The sequence below is a fragment of the Salvelinus fontinalis genome, chromosome 15 (assembly GCF_029448725.1).
Source record: "Salvelinus fontinalis isolate EN_2023a chromosome 15, ASM2944872v1, whole genome shotgun sequence".
Classification (NCBI taxonomy): domain Eukaryota; kingdom Metazoa; phylum Chordata; class Actinopteri; order Salmoniformes; family Salmonidae; genus Salvelinus; species Salvelinus fontinalis.
The window spans coordinates 47,058,500-47,071,975 of record NC_074679.1 but is presented as its reverse complement, the minus strand read 5'-3'; the positions used below and the strand labels follow the sequence as shown (position 1 = coordinate 47,071,975).

Sequence of the window (13,476 nt, the reverse complement as noted above, 5' to 3'; positions counted from 1 at the left end):
TCCTCTGGTCTGTATAAGAATATATTTGATGTGTTTGTGCAAACTGTTGCACCAGGTCTGACTTAGGCTAAATACAAATAAACATGACATAAACATATCTATTAGATCATCTATTGCATATGTACACTGAACAAAAAAATTAATGCAACACGTAAAGTGTTGGTCCCATGTTATATTGAGCTGAAATAAAAGATCCCAGAAATGTATCATACGCACAAATGTGCTACATCCCTGTTAGTGAGCATTTCTCCTTTACCAGGATAACAGGTGTGGCATATCAATAAACGGATTAAACAGCACGATCATTACACAGGTGCACTTGTGCTGGGGAGAATAAAAGGCCACTCTAATATCTGCAGTTTTGTCACCCACACAATGTCACAGATGTCTTAAGTTGAGGGAGCGTTCAATTGGCATGCTGACTGCAGGAATGTCAAGCAGAGCTGTTGCCAGAAAATTTTCATTTCTCTACCATAAGCCGCCTCCAACGTCATTTTAGAGAATTTGGCAGTACATCCAACCGGCCTCACAACCGCAGACTACGTGTATGGTGTTGTATGGGTGAGCGGTTTGCTGACGTCAACATTGGGAACAGAGTGCCCCATGGTAGCGGTAGGGTTATGATATGGGCAGGCATAAGCTACGGATAATGAGCACAATTGCATTTCATCGATGGCAATTTGAATGCACAGAGATACCATGACGAGGTCCTTTGTCGTGAAATTCATCCGCCGCCATCACCTCATGTTTCAGCATGATAATGCACGGCCCCATGTTGCAAGGATCTCTACACAATTCCTGGAAACTGAAAATGTCCCAGTTCTTCCATGGCCTGCATATTCACCAGACATGTCACCCTCTGAGCATGTTTGGGATGTTCTGGATCGACAGCGTGTTCCAGTTCCCGCCAAATTCCAGCAACTTCGCACAGACATTGAAGAGGAGTGGGACAAACACTCCACAGGCCACAATCAACAGCCTGATCAACTCTATGCGAAGGAGCTGTATCGTACTGCATTAGGCAAATGGTGGTCACACCAAATACTGACTGGTTTTCTGATCCACGCCACTACCTTATCTGTGAGGTATCTGCGACCAACAGATGCATATCTGTATTCCCCGTCATGTGAAATCCATAGATTAGGGCAAAATGAATGTATTTCAGTTGACTGATTTCCTTATATGAACTATAAATTGTTGCGTTTATATTTTTGTTCAGTATATATTACTCAGGCATATCACATGCTATCCCCTATTCAGTAGTTGACGAAATGTGGCCACGAAATGTGGCTATTATAATATGAGCTATTTATTGTTGCCCGAAGAGTAGCTTAGAGAACAATCGATAGCTGCACCAATTCTGTTCCTTCAGGCAGACAAGGCCGAGATGAGGGCTGTAGGCCAGCGTACAGTTGTCTATAATATAGACGTATACATGTTATATGCCTTGTTGTATGGTAGGCTACACTGATTATACAAGGTACAGGTGACCAAAAACTGTGCAAAATATATTTGGTAGAACTTACAACAACACATGACTCAATAGTTGTTTTATAGTCTTTTTCTTTTAAAACACATTTTATACTGTAGCATGCACTGATAGCACGCACTACATTCTCCAAAGGTGGTAGGCTACTGTTTAGCCTAGGCAGCAACCATTTAGCAAACACACACACCTTAAAATAGACAGCTGCAGCTGCTCATATCCTGCACTGTGGCAGGATATATACAGTAATTTACTTGTCTGACCGACCACGCACACTTCAGAGTGAGGACACTATCGCATTGTCCAAGGAGAATTAAACACCACGTTATATTATAGCGTGTTGTTCTGTATGCTTGTTAAATTATAAGGTTGTTCAGAAATCCAAATTATGAACAATTCTGTAGATGCGGTTCCGCTATAGCTATATATATATAAAAAATGTGCATGCGTCACTGTATTTATGAAGAAATACCTCTATCAATTTCCGGGAATGGGAGAGGCGTGGCTTGAGAAGACCATGCAAGACGCATTGTCTTGGCCTATTTTGCTTAACAACAGAAATCATATGGAGTGAGTTTTGCATGGTTTGTTTTTCATGGAAGGGTTTCTGCATGATGAAATATTTGCACAATAACACGATTTCCCCCTAACCTTTCTGTAGGCGATCGGGCGTAGAGTAGTAGGGGCATGACAAAGTGGACCGAGCATTGCAGCTAATTACACAACCCCCTGTCGGGTTTATTAACCCAACCAAGGAAAGCCGTTAATGTAGTCTAGGTTTGTACCGTCAACCATAATTACCTAATCCTTGAGACGACCGAGCGTTTCTTAATTTAAACAGCGAATACCCTTGCAGCCAATGGGGCATCGCGGTGAAAGCGAACGCACATTCGATGTCGGCTATAGGCTGGCTATTTGACATGGAGGAGTGAGAATTCCCCCCTAGACAGCACCAAAAAAAAAAAAATCACACAATAAACATGCTGCGTCCTACATCTGAACAACCCTTGCTGAACCCCCGCCTCCTCTTCGTCCCCACCGCCAGCCAGCTCAGCGCTATTTACGAGAAGGCAGCCCTTTGTTACAGAAAACGGATTATCCAGTCACTAAATCCATGGTACATTACAACAAAGTGAGACAACAATGCACCCTATATAGGCTACACGAGTGGACTAGACTATCTACACAAGCACCACGACAAAAGTAAGGATAATATAAACCGCGCAGCTAGGGCTGCTCAACTTGTCAACATGGTTAATAGCCTACGTCATAGGAACTGACATTGCTTCCTATTTTTAAGAAAATACCCATATTAAGCAATAAACACACACAGGTATCAACAGCTGATCAACAATCTTCATGTTCAATATGCATAGAAGCCTATGTAATGAAATGGTAAACTTTGTTTACAACTAATGTCATCCACTCACTTGCATGTTTCTTAGTTCATATTTACCGATCAAAAAGCCGGATATATAAATAAATCAAAGTTGCTATCCGATCACTTACCGTGCTTGTCATGTTTCTGCGACGCCCCAACAATCACCCACCACCAACCAGTGCAGCAACTATCCCCAGATACACGCGCCCAGCAGTGCAATCGAACCGAGACGACAGCATACATCTCTAGCGTTGAGTCATTCTATGCTGACCTCACTATTATTTTTCAAGTCAAAGAGAGAGGTAGATCGATGTCGTTAGAAAATAAGTGCTATCCAGTCCGAAATTGGGCACTGAGCTGCAAAAATGTGGACATTATTGCGTTAGGATTGCACAAACAGCCCACATGCACACAACACACCGCTGTCATATGCGACCTTTTTTCTCTCACTGTAGAACGCTCTCTCAAACGTTCTCTTTCAGCTTGTCTTGTGATCCCCTCCAGTCTGTTTGCCACACCTACTTCCACGACCATATATGGCTTTCATCTTGTATGCGAAGCGCTGTAATTTACTGGGCAAACTCTACTCAGATCCATGCGGGGAAATTCCGTCAGTCGGCTACTGATACAAAGAGGGGCCCTTATTTAAATCCCATCAATATGAAAAATGTCAGGGGCGCGCCTCGCACTAGTTCCAAGTTAGAGAGAATATGTCTGCCTACTCTCAGTATTCTTCCGCTGTTGCGCTTCAACATTATTACAGCATTATTACACAGCCATCACACCCACACACACACACTCATGAGTACACTAACATCTACACTTTACAAACTGTTAAGTACACAGTATATCAGCAGAACCCCACAATCCAACTGCAGCTGCCTTTTTGAAGATGCATTGAGGAAAAAGCAGCAAGACATCTTCGGGGTGACACTATGAGATGTCACATCTATGATCTCATACACACTGATCTCAATGAATCAGCAGGTAGACTCATTCATTCTATCAGTCATTGATAGAGAGATGCACTGAGATTTAGGACTAAAGGAATACAGCTTTCAAGTGCTGCTGTTTTCTACTGTTTTCAAATGCTCCTGTATGAATGCAGACTGGCTGCACAACTGGGGTGCATAGCGAATAGCAGTGACCATGACCAAGCGTGTTCCAGCTGACAGAAAGGAGACACTGCCAGTCCCTCTGTGTCAGGGTATGCTCTGCACTCTGCTCTCTCTGCTGTACCTTAAAATAACGCTACAAAGCCTGAAAACATTTGTGCATGCTATTCGCTGCATAAGAGATATGCAAGCCAAGCTATGTGAGAGTGCGTGAGATATGTAGGATTGTGTGTGTCATGGTTTTGAATCAAAGCGATGTCCATATCATATCCACTCTTTCAATCTTTCATTGGGAGAAAGGCCTAAATGACCAAATTGATTGTAGAAGTAAGATGCAAATCTACCCTCTAAAGAGAAATTATGTTTGGCACTTGGCATAACCATTATTGGCACATGGCATATTCATTAGTGATTATTGTGATTTTGCTTTTGCAAATGTTTGTAGGCCTATGTAGCCAAATTGTATCTATGATCTTATGCTATCCATTCATGTTTTTGGTATGTTTTATATCTGAGAATTAACCAATGATATCAGGCCACACCCAGCCATGATTACAGACACCTGTGTGTGTCCTTTGACACGATATAAACTAGTCATCCCGCAGTGTTGGTCATTATACCCTGATGAAGACAGCTTGTCTGTAGAAACGTTGGTTATTGGGTTATTAAATGATTGCATCTGAGCTCCTAGAGTGTGAGGTTCTCCTTTAAATTGTTCAAATTCGCCTAAAGAGGTGTGTGTTTTTAATCGCCTCTAAATATCCATTAGCCAAACAATATATCCATCCATTGACTTAGTTATAATTGTCTGTCATTAAACTGGTCATATTTAAACTGTTAATAAAATGAAGACTATAGTCTAGTCCACTCTTCTGTGCAGGACCCGTACAGTAGCTCAGGTGTGTTATTACAGACAGATGGACACTTTCTGGCTATAGACCAGGAAGAAGGGCTGCAACAAAGAGCTGCCTGCGTATCAAAGTAAGGTAGTGGAGGTATACGCCGTATCAATTAATACGGCTAATGGAACAGATCAGAATGTTTAGCTTACAATGTTGACAAACTATTATTTATTCACATTTTGAGCGCAGCAATATGCACACAGCAGTGGTCCCGCGCGCAAACGTTCCAAAACGCAATTTGCGGGAAAACGCCGTTCTAAAATGCTCACCACACATGCGAGCGGTTTCAAGAACTGAGATGGACATATCCGTTAGAAATGTAGAAAGAGGGGAATTCTAAAGATGCAACAACTATCATGGGTTGCTAATATGACTAGGATAATGCCTTTGGCTGCTCGACAATGAAAGAAAATTGATTTGAAAACCAATAGAACAGGAGAGCCATATGAGGAAATCTTTATACAATAATTTCCTCTGGGTTTCTATGTTGGGATTTTGGCTATAGGCTACTTTGAAGCAAGGTAAGACATGCTTCATAATATGAAGTAAAACGTCCAGGTTTCAAGCAATTAAGGTTCAGTTAAAATATGGTGATGTTGCTAATGATAGGCCTAACCGTCTTCTGGTAGATGGAAAAACTTTCACAAAAACTAACTAGCTACAAAGTAGCCTATGCCTGCACCTGGCAGAATGATAGTATTAATATTTGCATCAATCCAGTGGCCATTTGTTTTGCAAACGCCATCTCATGTGGTCTACAGAAACATGCTAACCAAACAGTGCTAGGCGACGTACAGTTAAATTAAAGGGTAACTACACAAAAAAAATCGAATTTTCTTAGATTTTTACCCAGACCTCAAAAGTGTTCTCCTGATGTGGTTTAAGCATTGTTGTCGACTTAGAACATCCACTTTGGTTGTTTTTCTATTTAAAAAGTGTGACTTAGAGAGCGAAAACCTGGAAAAGAAATTGGTACAAATCTGAAACCTGTGAATTTCTGACTCAGTTGACAGTCTCCTTTATCTATTTCAATAATTGGCATACTATTAGCCTACATGCATAGTAGACTACAGCTTGGGTTGGCCTGACTGTGAAAGACCAATAGGCCTATGGGATTCATCATTTTAGGTCCTTCATTGTGTATTGCTAGGTTTCCATCCAATTGATGACAGCTTTTCATGTGAATACTCTAGAATTTGCATAAAGAAAATGAGCATTTTCCCATCAGTGGTGTTTCCACCAAATTGACGTTTTGCCGATAAAAATCACTGCATGATATGCATCGATCATCATGTCACCAGAATAAGACCATCGATATTTATTGGAAAGGAGAATCAAGATCACAGTACTTTCACCACCCCGTTTAATTCATAACTTATTTAATCTGTAGGCTAATAAACTACATGGTTTCCCGAGTTCACCAGCGACCACATAATCGCGTGACTCCAAGTTTACTTAGATATGATGGTTATTATATCGATATTTGCACATAAAGGCCTTTCCACTGCCATTTCTCTCATAATACATTTTACCGACACAAAAAGATCCCACCACGCCGAACGAACAAAGTATCTGTAGGCATTTATAAAATTGTACCGAAACTTCCAGTTCCCAACACAGCTGTCGTGATTGTTTTGTTTTTATACACTAAGACTTTACTTTCATAAAAACTGCGGATGTCAAACAGATCGCCTTCGCAGGGCGGACCGTTTTGGAAATGTTAGGCAAATTACACCCACCCGCTTCTCCAGGCACAACTAGGGAGGTGCACAAGGCTACACATCATCGCGCAGCAATTCTTGGCATCCGAGCTATATCGAACCACGCGAATCTGTATCTAGCCTAGACTACTGCATAGAAATTCTAGATCCATCAGCAGGACCTCCATGAAGATTCATTGAGATGTGTTTTTTTTTAGATGCAACCATTGTCGCTGACATATCCAGCAGGGAGGGGACAATAACGATGAATCCTGAATCTTATATTGACACCTCGGCTTCTTTTTTTTAACCATAGAGCAGTTTAAAAACATGAATAAGTTGTTACATTACTACACACATGAATAAAAGCAAAGTAGGTTATACGTTACCTTGTAGGCTAGTATGCATCGCTGACACAATTTCTAGTTGGCATTTTCTCTCTCTTCAGAAACAGAAAACTTTTTTTCTGCTTTTCGAAGCGTCACTTCCTACTCTTGCTGCTGAAATCATTGCATGATTGTGAACGCAACTATAGCGAATGCTGTATTGTGAGTTGTTGCGATGCCAACTAAACTACGCTAATCTCTTCAAGTATTGCGACAGAGATAAAAAATAAATAAACAAAGAATATCTACAATTTATGAGAAACCATGGCGCATACCATTTCAATACATTTAACGATACCCTACTGTAGGTGACGCAAATGCTCAATCGCAAAGAGTAGAGGAAAAGAAAGTGTCAACCGCAACACCTCCGTTCTGCCAGCAAGAATAAGCAAGACCTAGCACGAAGTCCCTGAGCTCGGCGATTTCCCTTCAAAATAAAAGTAGTATAATTGTCAGAATTATTAAATTTTTTTGAGGAAATGATAGCAGACTTGAATTTTGTTTAACAATATAAAAAAAGGAAATAAGGTCAACGCCTTTACAGAACAAATAATATTATAGCATTGGCATTATTGTTACAGCATTAAAATGAATGATTACTAGAGTTATCATGGTAACAGCAGTAAAACAATTAAAACCCATTATTTTTAATGCAACTATTAATAATAATAGTACTAACAATATTAATAATATTGTTACAATTATAAAATACACTTTAGAAAACACTTAAACCCCATTGTTAATTAGCCCATTCATATTGGACAATGTTCACTAGGTTTTTCATATTGGACAGACATACAGTGCCTTCAGAAAGTATTCATACTTTTAAAAAATTATTTATTTCACCTTTATTTAACCAGGTAGGCTAGTTGAGAACAAGTTCTCATTTACAACTGCAACCTGGCCAAGATAAAGCAAAGCAGTGCGACACAAACAACAACACAGAGTTACACATGGAATTAACAAACATGCAGTCAATAATACAATAGAAAAAGTATATATACAGTGTGTGCAAATGAGGTAGGATAAGGGAGGTAAGGCAATAAATAGGCCATAGTGGCGAAATTATTACAATATAGCAATTACACACTGGAGTGATAGATGTACAGAAGATGAGTGTGCAAGTAGAGATACTGGGGTGCAAATGAGAAAAATAAATAACAGTATGGGGGATGAGGTAGTTGGATGGGCTATTTACAGATGGGCTATGTACAGGTGCAGTGATCTGTGAGCTGCTCTGACAGCTGGTGCTTAAAGTTAGTGAGGGAGATATGAGTCTCCAGCGTCAGTGATTTTTGCAGTTCGCTCCAGTCATTGGCAGCAGAGAACTGGAAGGAAAGGCGGTCAAAGTAGGAATTGGCTTTGGGGGTGACCAGTGAGATATACCTGCTGGAGCGCATGCTACGGATGGGTGCTGCTATGGTGACCAGTCAGCTGAGATAAGGCGGGGCTTTACCTAGAAAAGACTTATAGATGACCTGGAGCCAGTGGGTTTGGCGACGAATATGAAGCGAGGGCCAGCCAACGAGAGCATACAGGTCGCAGTGGTGGGTAGTATATGAGGCTTTGGTGACAAAACGGATGGCACTGTGATAGACTGCATCCAATTTGCTGAGTAGAGTGTTGGAGGCTATTTTGTAAATGACATCGCCGAAGTCAAGGATCGGAAGGATGGTCAGTTTTACGAGTGTATGTTTGGCACCATGAGTGAAAGAGGCTTTGTTGCGAAATAGGAAGCCAATTCTAGATTTCATTTTGGATTGGAGATGCTTAATGTGAGTCTGGAAGGAGAGTTTACAGTCTAACCAGATACCTAGGTATTTGTAGTTGTCCACATATTCTAAGTCAGAACCGTCCAGAGTAGTGATGCTGGATGGGCAGGCAAGTGTGGGCAGCGATCGGTTGAAGAGCATGCATTTAGTTTCACTTGCATTTAAGAGCAGTTGGCCAAGGAATGAGAGTTGTATGGCATTGAAGCTCGTCTGGAGGTTAGTTAACACAGTGTCCAAAGAGGGGCCAGAAGTATACAGAATGCTGTCATCTGCGTAGAGGCGGATCAGAGAATCACTAGCAGCAAGAGCGACATCATTGATGTATACAGAGAAAAGAGTCGGCCCGAGAATTGAACCCTGTGCCAACCCTATAGAGACTGCCAGAGGTCCGGACAACGGGCCCTCCGATTTGACACACTGAACTCTGTCTGAGAAGTAGTTGGTGAACATGGCGAGGCAGTCATTTGAGAAACCAAGGCTGTTGAGTCTGCCGATAAGAATGTGGTGATTGACAGAGTCGAAAGCCTTGACTAATACAGCTGCACAGTATTGTCTCTTATCGATGGCGGTTATGATATCGTTTAGGACCTTGAGCGTGGCTGAGGTGCACCCATGACCAGCTCGGAAACCAGATTGCATAGTGGAGAAAGTACGGTGGGATTCGAAATGGTCGGTGATCTGTTTGTTAACTTGGCTTTCGAAGACCTTAGAAAGGCAGGGTAGGATAGATATAGGTCTGTAGCAATTTGGGTCTAGAGTGTCTCCCCCTTTGAAGAGGGGGATGACCGTGGCAGCTTTCCAATCTTTGGGGATCTCAGACGATACAAAAGAGAGGTTGAACAGGGTAGTAACAGGGGTTGCATCAATTTTGGCAGATAATTTTAGAAAGAGAGGGTCCAGATTTGTAGGGGTCCAGATTTTGCAGCTCTTTCAGAACACCAGCTATCTGGATTCGGGCGAAAGAGAAATGGGGAGGCTTGGGCAAGTTGCTGTGGGGGGTGCAGGGCTGTTGACTGGGGTAGGGGTAGCCAGGTGGAAAGCATGGCCAGCCGTAGAAAAATGCTTATTGAAATTCTCAATTATCATGGATTTATCGGTGGTGACAGTGTTTCCTAGCCTCAGTGCAGTGGGCAGCTGGGAGGAGGTGTTCTTATTCTCCATGGACTTCACAGTGTCCCAGAACTTTTTGGAGTTTGTGCTACAGGATGAAAATTTAAGTTTGAAAAAGCTAGCCTTTGCTTTCCTAAATGCCTGTGTATTTTGGTTCCTAACCTCCCTGAAAAGTTGCATATCACGGGAGCGCCCCTTGACCTCTTGACCTATTCCTCATTTTGTTGTGTTACAGCCTGAATTCAAAAAGGATTAAATATACTTTTTTCTCACCCAACTCCACACAATACCGTATAATGACAAAGTGAAAACAAGTTTTTAGACATGCACATTTATTGAAAATGAAATATCTAATTTACATAAGTATTCACATGTTAGAATCACCTTTGGCAGCGATTATGGCTGTGAGTCTTACTGTGCAAGTCTCTAAGATCTTTGCACACATGGATTGTATAATATTTGCACATTATTCCTTTTAATATTCTTCAAGCTCTGTCAAGTTGTTTGTTGATCATCGCTAGACAGACATTTTCAAGTCTTGCCATAGATTTTCAAGCTTATTTAAGTCAAAACTGTAACTAGGCCACTCAGGAACATTCAATGTCATCTTGGTTAGCAACTCCAGTGTAAATATGGCCTTGTGTTTTAGGTTATTGTCCTGCAGAAAGGTGAATGTGTCTCCCAGTGTCTGTTGGAAAGCATTCTGACCCAGATTTTCCCTGTGCTTAGCTCTATTCCATTGATTTTTATCCTAAAAAACTCCCTAGTCCAAGCATACCCATAACATGATGCAGCCACCACCATGCTTAAAAATATGACAAGTGGTACTCAGTGATGTGTTTGTCACACCCTCATCTGTTTCACCTATCTTTGTGCTTGTCTCCACCCCCCTACAGGTGTCACCCATCTTCCTCATTATCCCCAGTGTATTTATACCTGTGTTCTCTGTTTGTCTGTTGCCAGTTTGTGTCGTCTTGTCAGGTCTTACCAGCATGTTTTCCCATCTCCCTGTTTTCTCAAGTTCTGTTTCCTAGTTCCCCGGTTCTGACCATTCTGCCTGCCCTGACCCCGTTCTGTACCTGTCTGACTCTGACCCGTTTACAAACCTCTGCCTGTCCTGACTCCGACCCTGCCTGCTGTTCTGTACCTTATTGACTCTGCCCTGGATTACGGACATCTGCCTGCCTTTGACCTGTCTTTTGCCTGCCCCCTGTTTGGGTCAATAAACATCTGTGACTCTAGCTGTCTGCATCTGGGTCTTATCCTGAGTTCTGATAGTGTTGTGTAGGATTTGCCCCAAACATAATGCTTAGTATTCAGGATATAAAGTACATTTCTTTGCAGTTATTGGTTCAGTTATGGCCTAAAATAGAGATGAGGTAGTCATTAAAAAATTATTTCTTTACTCCTGATCTTATTTATGCATGCCATAACAAAGGGGTTTAATACTTATTTTCTCAAGACATTTCATCTTTTCAATTGTAATTCATTTGTAAATATTTCTAAAGGCTATACAAATAAATAAAGAGAGTCTCTTCTCTGTATACATCAATGATGTCGCTCTTGCTGCTGGTGAGTCTGATCCAACTCTACGCAGACGACACCATTCTGTATACTTCTGGCCCTTCTTTGGAAGGGCCAGACGATCTTCAACCCTCCAGACGAGCTTCAATGCCATACAACTCTCCTTTCGTGGCCTCCAACTGCTCTTAAATACAAGTAAAACTAAACGCATGCTATTCAACCGATCACTGCCTGCACCTGCCCGCCCGTCCAGCATCACTACTCTGGACGGTTCTGACTTAGAATATGTGGACAACTACAAATACCTAGGTGTCTGGTTAGACTGTAAACTCTCCTTCCAGACTCATATCAAACATCTCCAATCCAAAGTTAAATCTAGAATGGGCTTCCTATTTCGCAACAAACTTCACTCATGCTGCCAAACATACCCTCTAAAACTGACCATGTCATTTACAAAATAGTCTCCAATACCCTACTCAATAAATTGGATGCAGTCTATAACAGTGCCATCCGTTTTGTCACCAAAGCCCCATATATACCCACCACGGAGACCTGTACGCTCTCGTTGGCTGGCCCTCGCTTCATACTCGTTGCCAAACCCACTGGCTCCAGGTCATCTACAAGACCCTGCTAGGTAAAGTCCCCCTTATCTCAGCTCGCTGGTCACCATAGCAGCACCCACCTGTAACACGCGCTCCAGCAGGTATATCTCTATGGTCACCCCCAAAACCAATTCCTCCTTTGGCCGCCTCTCCTTCCAGTTCTCTGCTGCCAATGACTGGATCAAACTATAAAAATCTCTGAAACTGGAAACACTTATCTCCCTCACTAGCTTTAAACACCAGCTGTCAGAGCAGCTCACAGATTACTGCACCTGTACATAGCCCATCTATAATTTAGCCCAAACAACTACCTCATCCCCTACTGTATTTATTTATTTAGCTCCTTTGCACCCCATTATTTCTATTTCTACTTTGCACATTCTTCCACTGCAAATCTACCATTCCAGTGTTTTACTTGCTATTGTCACGGCCGTCGTAAGAAGTAGACCAAAGCGCAGAGTGATGAGCGTACATATTCCTTTTATTAGGTGGTGATGACGCCGACAAACCAATAAACAATCCAAAACATCCGTGAAGCTTAAGGCTAAGTGCCACAAACAAAGTTAACTTCCCACAAAGAAAGGAGGGAAAAGGGCTACCTAAGTATGGTTCCCAGTCAGAGACAACGATAGACAGCTGTCCCTGATTGAGAACCATACCAGGCCAAAACATAGAAATACAAAATCATAGAAAAACAAAACATAGAATGCCCACCCCAAATCACACCCTGACCAAACCAAATAGAGACATAAAAAGGCTCTCTAAGGTCACGGCGTGACAGCTATATTGTATTTACTTCGCCACCATGGCCTTTTTTTGCCTTAACCTCCCTTATCTCACCTCATTTGCTCACATTGTATATAGACTTATTTTTCTACTTTATTATTGACTGTATGTTTGTTTAACTCCATGTGTAACTCTGCGATGTTGTATGTGTCGAACTGCTTTGCTTTATCTTGGCCAGGTCGCAATTGTAAATGAGAACTTGTTCTCAACTTGCCTACCTGTTTAAATAAAGGTGAAATAAATAAATATACAAGCTCCCAGTAATTTATTGGGTAAACCACCAACGTTTTGGCATAACTGTGCTTCTTCAAGATAATGTTATTAATGCTTGAACCAGGTTATATAGACAGTGCAATTAGTGCAACCAAAAAAGTCTCAAAACATAATTCCACTTTTACATTATGGGATGTTGTGAGTAGGCCAATGACACAAAATCTAAATTGAATACATTTTAAATTCAGGCTGTAACACAACAAAAAGTGGGAAAAGTAATGTGGTGTGAATACTTTCTGAAGGCACTGTATTGCAGTGTAACACAATTTCCTGTAGCCTACATTGAGTCGCAGTAAAAGCGGAGTCCGTTCTTTCTAAATCCACAGAGTTTCCACCCAGAGGAATGTCACTGCTCATTCTGCAGCCCTTAACGAGTGGCCTATCAGCCTAGATCCAATCCGTTTTTCATATTGGACACCAAAAGTACACTACCGTTTAT

At 41.6% G+C, this 13,476-nt stretch overlaps 2 protein-coding genes across 4 annotated transcripts in view; one reads left to right on the top strand and one right to left on the bottom strand.

Annotated features, from left to right (window-relative positions):
* The window catches only part of mideasb (mitotic deacetylase associated SANT domain protein b), a 33,731-nt gene extending 26,380 nt beyond the window's left edge, over positions 1 to 7,351 (bottom strand). Inside the window, exon 1 of one of the 3 annotated variants that reach the window (XM_055864017.1) lies at positions 6,974 to 7,351. The gene's annotated coding sequence lies outside the window, so the exon portion shown is untranslated. Of the gene's footprint in view, positions 1 to 2,995; positions 3,543 to 6,973 lie in introns of those variants that run through there. The other 2 variants (XM_055864018.1, XM_055864016.1) reach the window with 2 other exon arrangements.
* Positions 1,955 to 13,476, top strand: part of ptgr2 (prostaglandin reductase 2) — a 24,644-nt gene continuing 13,122 nt past the window's right edge. The window contains exon 1 of the mRNA XM_055864024.1: positions 1,955 to 2,056. The gene's annotated coding sequence lies outside the window, so the exon portion shown is untranslated. The remainder of the gene's footprint in view (positions 2,057 to 13,476) is intronic.